At 50.5% G+C, this 10217-nt stretch overlaps 1 protein-coding gene across 2 annotated transcripts in view; it reads left to right on the top strand.

The window, feature by feature from the left end:
• Positions 1–3344: 3344 nt before the first annotated feature.
• Positions 3345–10217, top strand: part of GSG1L (GSG1 like) — a 169238-nt gene continuing 162365 nt past the window's right edge. Inside the window, exon 1 of one of the 2 annotated variants that reach the window (XM_017848634.1) lies at positions 3345–3387. The gene's annotated coding sequence lies outside the window, so the exon portion shown is untranslated. Of the gene's footprint in view, positions 3388–7441; positions 7512–10217 lie in introns of those variants that run through there. The other variant, XM_017848635.1, reaches the window with a different exon arrangement.

The raw sequence follows: 10217 nt of genomic DNA, 5'->3' as shown, positions 1-10217 counted from the left end.
AATCCCCCCCTCCATTTTTTTCCCAAAGCAACCCCCCCCCCCCCTTTTTTTTTTTTTTTTTTTTTTTTTTTTTTTTTTTGAGACGAAGTCTCACTCTCGTCCCCAGCCTGGAGTCCAATGGCATGATCTCGGTTCACTGCAACCTCCGCCTCCTGGGTTCAAGTGATTCTCCTGCTGCAGCCTCCCAAGTTGCTGGGATTACAGGCGCCTGCCACTACGCCTGGCTAATTTTTATATTTTTAGTAGAGATGGGGTTTCACCAAGTTGGCCAGGCTGGTCTCAAACTCCTGACCTCAGGTGATCCACCCACCTCAGCCTCCCAAAGTGTTGGGATTATAGGCGTGAGCCACCGCGCCTGGCCAGCACACTCTCTTTCAGTAAGTTATCATCTCAGTGCGACTAACTTGCACTCGGGACAACATGCAGAGGCAGACTCAGGGCAGTGACTGTGCCCCGTAGAAAACCAAGGTCCTGTGAGAGTCAACAGCGGGATTATGTTCCAGGCGGGGAACAGCATGTACAAATCCATGGTGTGGGGGCTGCACAGGGGTGTACCCGGAACGGGGGCAGAGGGAGAGGGCAGTGGGTGGACAGGCCAGTCAAGGCCTATTCTGGGTCCATATATGGGAATTTGAACTTTCTCCTTTGGAAAGTCATCGAAGAGTTTCAAACAGGAGCAAGCTGTGTGTGCGCCTGTGTTGGATGTGATCAGAGCTGTGTTTTGAAATGACCCCTTCAGCTGCAGCGTGGAGAATGAATTGGAGAGGGGCCAGAGTGGAGGCCCGGGGAGGCCAGTGTGGAGCAGCGTGGATTCTGGGGGGAGGCTGTGGAAAGGAACCCAGTTGCTATTGCCGAGGTGGAAGCAATGGGCCTGGATGGATGGGGTCAGGAGGTGGGAGGGTTGGCAGTTTCGCCATCCACACTCCTGGGATGTTGGGCGTCTAGGAATCAGGGTTGGAGAAAGATGTCACTGGGCTTGGGTCAGAGACACTGGCTTGCTCCAGGGCTCGTGGGACGGGGCAGGCAAACCTCGGAAGCCCACATGTCCTCTCACATTCTGAAAACGCTTCTCTTCTTTTCAAAGGTGAAAATGTCGCAGCTTCATTGACCTGGCCCCGGCGTCGGAGAAAGGTGAGTGTGGCCCCAGCTCACCTGTGGCAGCTCTGCCCTCTCTGGGGACATCTTTCCTGCCTTGGTGGCTCCCCAAAGCCCTGTGATAGCATCTCCTTCGGTATCCCTGGGCAACAGGGTCCTGGAAGCCAGACACCCTGTTGCAAAGGCCTGAGTTTCTTGAGCTCTCAGTAGAGGGGAGAGGTTGGTGAATGGGGACTGCCTGCCCTCCCTGTCTGATGGAGTAGTCCTGAGGGTCACCACCCTTCCATTCCGTCCAGTGCATGCTGGGACTGTGGGAGGGATGATGAGGGTGTGGACGTTTGGGTCAGGCAAGACCGGTGTTGGGGTTTGCCTCCAGTTGTAGGATTTGACCTTGGAGGAGGGAAGCCAGGTGCCTGGTCTTTGTCATCTCACAGGTGTGGGGAGGGCCAGTCTGATTGGATGCTACCATCTAGAGAGGTCTCAGTGGTGTTCAGAGCCTGACAGCAGAGGCTCTGAGCCCACAGAGATGTTCAGAGCTGTGCAAGGCAGTGACTGGATTATCAGGAACAGGGCACAGCTTGAGTAGGGGATAGCAGTCAGGATTAGGTTTAGTTGCAAGTAACAGTGACCCTAAATAATTGATTTCAGTGGAGGAATTTATCTCTTTTATAAAAGTTTGGAAGTAGACAATCCAAGGTAGGTCTGCTCCATGAAGTCCTCAGGATCCTGGCCCCTGCTGCCCTCTCTGTTGTCCCATTTCCTTTTCTTCTTGGTCTAAGATGGCTGCCAGAGCACCAGTCATTGCATCGGCATTCCAGGCAGCAGGATGCAGGAAGGGCAAACTCTAAGGTTCCCAGAAGTTATCCTACAACACCTGCATACATCTCCTTGACCAGAACTAGTCACATGGTCACACCCAACTGGAAGGGGGGCTGGGAAATGTGGTCTTTATTCTGGGCAATGCTGTGCCTAGATGAAAGTCAGGGATTTTGTTATTGTGGAAGAACGAGAGAATGGACACAGGAGGAGAGCCTGCTGCAGGGACATGGGGAGTGTGGCTGCCTCCCCACCTGCCTACCCTCTGCCACCCAGGAGATAGGCTGCCAAGAGTGAAACAGGTATGCATGTCTCTTCAGATAGCCTGGAGATTAAGAGAGGGCTCTGGGCTTGGGAGTCAGGGGAGAGGAAACTGAGGCAGAAGGGCACGACGTGTTCCGGAAGCTGGTGACATTCTATTTTGCAGACACCATCTCCTTGGAGTGCTCCAATCAAATGGAGCTGGTGAAGTTGAGGGGCAAGAGACAGGGAACCCACTGGGCCCTCAGTTCCTAGAAAGCGACAAGGACTCCCTACCCCTCTTGACAGTCAGGACCGTCTCCTCCATTTCTTTGATGTCCCCATGGCTGTGTCCTGTTTAATTGCTACACGTGGCCATCTCCGAAACATTTTGCTGTGCAGCTTAAGCCACAGCTTCCAAATTGAGATCACTGGAAAATACAATAATACGACCACTGCATGGCTGCTATTTGTTGAACAGTTACTATGTGCTGGATACAGTGCCAAGCATGTTACAAGCATCAACTGAGAAACCTCCCCACAACCATGTGAGGAAGGGGCTGTCATTTTCACTGCCACCTGACAGATGAGGAAACCAAGGCTTAGAAAGATGAAGTCACTTAGGTCTCACACCTCATGAGGGGCAGAGCTGGGTGAAATCCAGGCCCGCGCTTCACACCTCTCCACTGTCTGCAGCCCTCTGGGATGTGCATCCCATAATTCCCAAGGCCTTGGAGCTCCTGGGTCAACTTTGCTCCAAATCTGGCTTCCAGAAAGCAGGGCCTGTGTGTGTGAACATGCATGCATGCATGTGTCCTGGGTGAGGGTGAGTGTGTGTGTGCACNCAGCGTGGAGAATGAATTGGAGAGGGGCCAGAGTGGAGGCCCGGGGAGGCCAGTGTGGAGCAGCGTGGATTCTGGGGGGAGGCTGTGGAAAGGAACCCAGTTGCTATTGCCGAGGTGGAAGCAATGGGCCTGGATGGATGGGGTCAGGAGGTGGGAGGGTTGGCAGTTTCGCCATCCACACTCCTGGGATGTTGGGCGTCTAGGAATCAGGGTTGGAGAAAGATGTCACTGGGCTTGGGTCAGAGACACTGGCTTGCTCCAGGGCTCGTGGGACGGGGGCAGGCAAACCTCGGAAGCCCACATGTCCTCTCACATTCTGAAAACGCTTCTCTTCTTTTCAAAGGTGAAAAATGTCGCAGCTTCATTGACCTGGCCCCGGCGTCGGAGAAAGGTGAGTGTGGCCCCAGCTCACCTGTGGCAGCTCTGCCCTCTCTGGGGACATCTTTCCTGCCTTGGTGGCTCCCCAAAGCCCTGTGATAGCATCTCCTTCGGTATCCCTGGGCAACAGGGTCCTGGAAGCCAGACACCCTGTTGCAAAGGCCTGAGTTTCTTGAGCTCTCAGTAGAGGGGGAGAGGTTGGTGAATGGGGACTGCCTGCCCTCCCTGTCTGATGGAGTAGTCCTGAGGGTCACCACCCTTCCATTCCGTCCAGTGCATGCTGGGACTGTGGGAGGGATGATGAGGGTGTGGACGTTTGGGTCAGGCAAGACCGGTGTTGGGGTTTGCCTCCAGTTGTAGGATTTGACCTTGGAGGAGGGAAGCCAGGTGCCTGGTCTTTGTCATCTCACAGGTGTGGGGAGGGCCAGTCTGATTGGATGCTACCATCTAGAGAGGTCTCAGTGGTGTTCAGAGCCTGACAGCAGAGGCTCTGAGCCCACAGAGATGTTCAGAGCTGTGCAAGGCAGTGACTGGATTATCAGGAACAGGGCACAGCTTGAGTAGGGGGATAGCAGTCAGGATTAGGTTTAGTTGCAAGTAACAGTGACCCTAAATAATTGATTTCAGTGGAGGAATTTATCTCTTTTATAAAAGTTTGGAAGTAGACAATCCAAGGTAGGTCTGCTCCATGAAGTCCTCAGGATCCTGGCCCCTGCTGCCCTCTCTGTTGTCCCATTTCCTTTTTCTTCTTGGTCTAAGATGGCTGCCAGAGCACCAGTCATTGCATCGGCATTCCAGGCAGCAGGATGCAGGAAGGGCAAACTCTAAGGTTCCCAGAAGTTATCCTACAACACCTGCATACATCTCCTTGACCAGAACTAGTCACATGGTCACACCCAACTGGAAGGGGGGCTGGGAAATGTGGTCTTTATTCTGGGCAATGCTGTGCCTAGATGAAAGTCAGGGATTTTGTTATTGTGGAAGAACGAGAGAATGGACACAGGAGGAGAGCCTGCTGCAGGGACATGGGGGAGTGTGGCTGCCTCCCCACCTGCCTACCCTCTGCCACCCAGGAGATAGGCTGCCAAGAGTGAAACAGGTATGCATGTCTCTTCAGATAGCCTGGAGATTAAGAGAGGGCTCTGGGCTTGGGAGTCAGGGGAGAGGAAACTGAGGCAGAAGGGCACGACGTGTTCCGGAAGCTGGTGACATTCTATTTTGCAGACACCATCTCCTTGGAGTGCTCCAATCAAATGGAGCTGGTGAAGTTGAGGGGCAAGAGACAGGGAACCCACTGGGCCCTCAGTTCCTAGAAAGCGACAAGGACTCCCTACCCCCTCTTGACAGTCAGGACCGTCTCCTCCATTTCTTTGATGTCCCCATGGCTGTGTCCTGTTTAATTGCTACACGTGGCCATCTCCGAAACATTTTGCTGTGCAGCTTAAGCCACAGCTTCCAAATTGAGATCACTGGAAAATACAATAATACGACCACTGCATGGCTGCTATTTGTTGAACAGTTACTATGTGCTGGATACAGTGCCAAGCATGTTACAAGCATCAACTGAGAAACCTCCCCACAACCATGTGAGGAAGGGGCTGTCATTTTCACTGCCACCTGACAGATGAGGAAACCAAGGCTTAGAAAGATGAAGTCACTTAGGTCTCACACCTCATGAGGGGCAGAGCTGGGTGAAATCCAGGCCCGCGCTTCACACCTCTCCACTGTCTGCAGCCCTCTGGGATGTGCATCCCATAATTCCCAAGGCCTTGGAGCTCCTGGGTCAACTTTGCTCCAAATCTGGCTTCCAGAAAGCAGGGCCTGTGTGTGTGAACATGCATGCATGCATGTGTCCTGGGTGAGGGTGAGTGTGTGTGTGCACGAGCAGCTGCTGCTATGTGTGTGTACGCATGCATGCCTGTGGATGAGCAGGGTGAGCATGTGTGAATGTGGGCATGGAGGCGTGTACACATGTGTGCACACATGCGTGCACATGTGAGTGCAGGTGCCTTGTGTGCCCATGTGTGCATACACACAGGTGCGTTCTGGGGTGAGCACACACGGGTTATGTGCCCGTGTGAGAGCACGTGTGAATGTGAGTATGTGTGTGTGTGCATGTCTGTGTACAGTGGCAGGTGGGTGGCCTGTGCCCCTCCAGAAGGCATCAGGCCTTTATTTTGCTTCTTTTACAAGAGCCCCAAAGAGGTTGTATCTTTGTGTTTTACTGGCCTTGTGATTTTACTTTCAGGGCTTGGCAGTCACGCCGAGAACTTTCTGGCTGTGTATATAAAAATGTTTACAAGGAGGCTGAGTGGGCTGGCTTTGCCACTGAGGTGCTGAATGATTTTCATGTACTCGCTGTCTCTCAAACACTGTAGCTCTCGCTTGGGGTTGGCAGCGTTTGGTCCAAGGCAGCCCGTGTGGCCTCTCCCCATGTATACAGGCCCAGCCCTTCCAGTAGACACCAGCAGTAATGTGACACCATCAGACCCATCCATTTTCTCCCCACCACACTCAGCTTCTCCGTTTCACAGAAGAATCCGAAGGCAGAGAGATGAGGGACTTGTTCCCAGCCACACTGGGAGTGCAGAGTTGGATGTCCACACCCAGCTGTGTTCTCACCCAATGAATATTCTTTCCTTATGTTATGGCTCCTGCACCGGCTAGCTCTGGGACCTCCCTCCTGGTATCTTTCTGATCTGCCACATATGCTAATCACGACACTGGCCCTAACTGACTTTCATACGGTACTTACTGTGTGCCAGGTGCTATGCTGAGAACTTGGCACACGTTGGCTCCTATAATCCCCCTTTTACAGGGGAGGAAACTGAGGCATAGAGCGACCACACAGCTGGAAAATGGGGGAACTGGGATTTGAACCTGAACAGTCTGGCTCTTAAATGCCTGGTTCTCCTGCTGAAAAGCTTAGGGCTTCTGAGGCCTGGGGGATATCTGTACCTGCTTTATCAGCTGAAGTCCGGTGAGTACTTCTCTTCCTGCCTCCAGCTCCTCCTACCTGGCAAACCATGGGCATGATTTCAAGATTTCCAGGCTCTTCTCAAATGCCACTTCCCCATTCCCATTTTCTCCAATACCCTCTTGTCCCATGCTCACCTACCCTCTCCCTCCTGGCAAAATATTTGTCCGTCATCAGTTTCTTACCATAGCATCACACATTTTTCTTCGTTTGCCTGACTATTCTAGTTTTGTGTTTTACATGGGAAATGTCTTTTTTGTTTTATGCTAGCCTAAACCACAACCATTTTTTAAAATCTGGATTCCTGCCACAATCTTGTAAGTTGTTACCTCCTTTCATTATTGCCCCCTGATTTGCTTGGTATCCTTTATGATCTTTATTTTATATTTTGAGATGGGGTCTTGCTCCGTTGCCCAATCTGTAGTGCAGTGGTGCGATCATAGCTCACTGCAGCCTTGAACTCTTGGGCTCAAGCAATCCTTCTGCTTCAGCCTCCCGAGTAGCTGGGACTACAGGTGCACACCAACACTCCCCAGCCTGGTGCCCAAATGGTCACTTTTTCTTTCTTTCTCCCTTTCTCCCTTCCTCCCTTCCTCCCTTCCTCCCTTCTGCTCTTTCTCCCTTCCTCCTTTCTTTCCTCCCTTCCTCCCTTCTCCTCTTTCTCCCTTCTTCCCTTCCTTCCTCCCTTCCTCCCTTCTGCTCTTTCTCTCTTTCTCTCTCTTTCTCTCTTCTCGTCTCTTTTCATCTCTTCTCTTGTCTAATCTCGTCTCGTCTCGTCTCGTCTCTTCTTTTCTTGGCACAGTTTCACTCTGTTGCCCAGGCTGGAGTGCAGTGGTGCAATCTTGGCTCACTATAACCTCCACCTCCCAGGTTCAAGCGATTCTCCAGCCTCAGCCTCCCGAGTAGCTGGGATTACAGGCGTGCACCACCATGCTCGGCTAATTTTCTTTCTTTTTTTTTTTTTTTTTTGTATTATTAGTAGAGACGGGGTTTCCTCATGTTGCCCAGACTGGTCTCAAACTCCTGGACTCAAGCGATTCTCCTGCATCGGACTCCCAAAGTGTTGGGATTACAGGCATGAGCCACTGCGCCTGGACAAGTGAACCCCTATCCTGAAGCTACCTAGGAAACCCCAACCACCAGCCAGTTCATTAGCACACGTAAGACACTCTCATCACTCCAGAGGTTTCAAGGGCTTTAGTAGCTGTTTGCCAGGAACCATGAGATCAAGTATATGCTTTTTATTTTATTATATCACAGTGTCATGATCATACACATTTGTTATAGAAATTTTAACAACCCCGGCCGGGTGCGGTGGCTCATGCCTGTAATCCCAGCACTTTGGGAGGTTGAGGCAGGAAGATCACCTGAGATCAGGAGTTGAGACCATCCTGGCCAACATGGTGAAACCCCGTCTCCACTAAAAATACAAAAATTAACTGGGTATGGTGGCATGCACCTGTAGTCCCAGCTACTTGGGAGGCTGAGGCAGAAGAATGGCTTGAACTGGGAGGTGAAGGTTATAGTGAGCCGAAATTGCGCCATTGTACTCCAGCCTGGAACAGAGCAAGACTCCATAGAAAAAGAAATTTTGATAACCCCAAGTGTGTAAATTACAGATGAAAGTCTCTTATAAACCCACTCTTGGGTATTTAATATGAATGGTTTGGTTTACCAGTTCTTGAAAAAAATGTATACATACACACACATGTATGTACATACATATATTTGATACATAAAATCATGGATTGTTTTTCATGTAAGTACACAGAACTCATCCTTATCTTGAAACAGGTGTAGGATATTCCATTGCATGGTGACTGACATAGTTTTTTTTTTTTTTTTTTTGAGACGGAGTCTCACTTTTGTCTCTTGTTGCCCAGGCTGGAGTGCAGTGGCATGATCTCGGCTCGTGGCAACCTCTACCTCCCCGGTTCAAACGATTCTCTTGCCTCAGCCTTCCAAGTAGCTGGGATTACAGGCACTCACCACTATGCCCGGTTAATTTTTGTATTTTTAGTAGAGACAGGGTTTCACCAAGTTGGTCAGGCTGATCTCGAACTTCTGACCTCAGGTGGATCTGCCCGCCTCGGCCTCCAAAGTGCTGGGATTACCGGAGTAAGCCACCATGCCTAGCCTGTAACTGATATAGTTTGAACTGTGTCCCCTCTAAATCTCATTTTGAACTGTGACCTTCAATGCTGGAGGTGGGGCCCAGTGGGAAGTCTTTGAGTCATGGGGGTGGATCTCTCATAAATGGCTTGGTACCTTCCCCTTGGTAGTGATTGAATTCTCACTGCATTAGTTCACACTGGAGCTGGCTATTTAAAAGAGCCTGGCACCTCCTCCCCTCTCTTTCTCACTCTGTTTCTTGCCATGTGACATGCCTTCTCCACCTCCATCTTCCACCATGAGTAAAAGCTTCCTGAAGCCTCACCAGAACCAAGCAGATGCTGGCACCATGCTTGTACAGCCTGCAGAACTGTGAGCCAAATAAACCTCTTCTTTGTAAATTACCCAGCCTCAGGTATTTATAGCACTGCAACATGGACTATCATGTATATTGACATGTGTTTAAACCAGGCTCTCTTGCTGAACTATACTTGAGTGTTCTGTATTGTATTGTAGCTGAATAACAGTGACTTGTGCACGTCTCTCTCTCCCTCACAAGCCCAGGGCCCTCAGTGGGTAGCATAATTTCTTGTTTACCTCTGGGCCTCCAAGTCCTAGCCCAGCATTGGAGTACCACTGGCAAGACAGTATAATAAGCAGTATAACAAAGGTCTGCACAGTAGATTGTGCCAGGCAGAGAAGAAGAAACTGATCAAAGATGCCTGAGCAACTTACAAAGATGAAATGTACAAACACAGATCAACAGCAATGCCTCCATGTTATGAATTATTATTATTATTATTTTTGGTGGAGTCTTGCTCTGTCACCTAGGCTGGAGTGCAAGATGGAGTGCCATCTTGGCTCACTGCAACTTCTGCCTCCTGGGTTCAAGCGATTCTCCTGACTTAGCCTCCCAAGTAGCTGGGACTGCAGGTGCGTGCCACCACATCCAGCTATTTTGTATTTTTAGTAGATACTGGGTTTCGCCATGTTAGCCAGGCTGGTCTCGACCTCCTGACTTCAGGTGATCCAACCCCCTCGGCCTCCCAATGTCCTGGGATTACAGGCGTGAGCCACTGCACTTAGTTGATGTTGTGAACTTGATACTGAACATGCAGAGAAAAGTTTCTCCTACTTTCTTGTCTTCCTCCTCAAGGCTTCCTTTGTCTCTCAAAACCTCAGTCATTTATTCGCTAGGGCAAGAGTCTCCTACCAAATAATTGCGACCCACAGGATAATCTTAAAACCTGGTGCATTGGTCAGGGAGACGCACAGTAATGTTGTGTAATGAGCTATCACACAGCTCAGTGGCATTCTCACCGTTTTTTTTTTTTTTTTTTCTCACATGTCTGTGGGTTTTCTTGGGTTTAGCTCATGTTGGAAGGCTTGGTTCCAGGACATAGGCTGGGCTCAATCTGCCCCACTTGTGTCTGTTCAGGTAGAGGAGATAGTAGGTGCTTGGGGGAGATTTTTTTCATGGTAATGACAGAAATGCAAGATGGGGAGCCAACTGCACAAGCATATTTTAAACCTTTGTTTGGATCATATCCACCAACATCCCGTTGGCCACAGCCAGTCCCATGGCCAAGTCCAACATCAATGGGGCAAGAAGTATACTGCTCACATGGAGGAATGGGTGGGGCGTTTGGAGTGAACGTTTGCTGATCAATAATTTAAGCGACCACACCTGGACTTTGACCATAGGTCTCAAGGATGGGTGGCAGCTGGAGCCAGTCTGCCTGGATTTCTGGTCA

Source organism: Rhinopithecus bieti, unplaced genomic scaffold (genome assembly GCF_001698545.2).
Source record: "Rhinopithecus bieti isolate Rb0 unplaced genomic scaffold, ASM169854v2 scaffold_31940, whole genome shotgun sequence".
Classification (NCBI taxonomy): Eukaryota; Metazoa; Chordata; class Mammalia; order Primates; family Cercopithecidae; genus Rhinopithecus; species Rhinopithecus bieti.
This window is presented reverse-complemented; position numbering and strand designations above follow the sequence as displayed.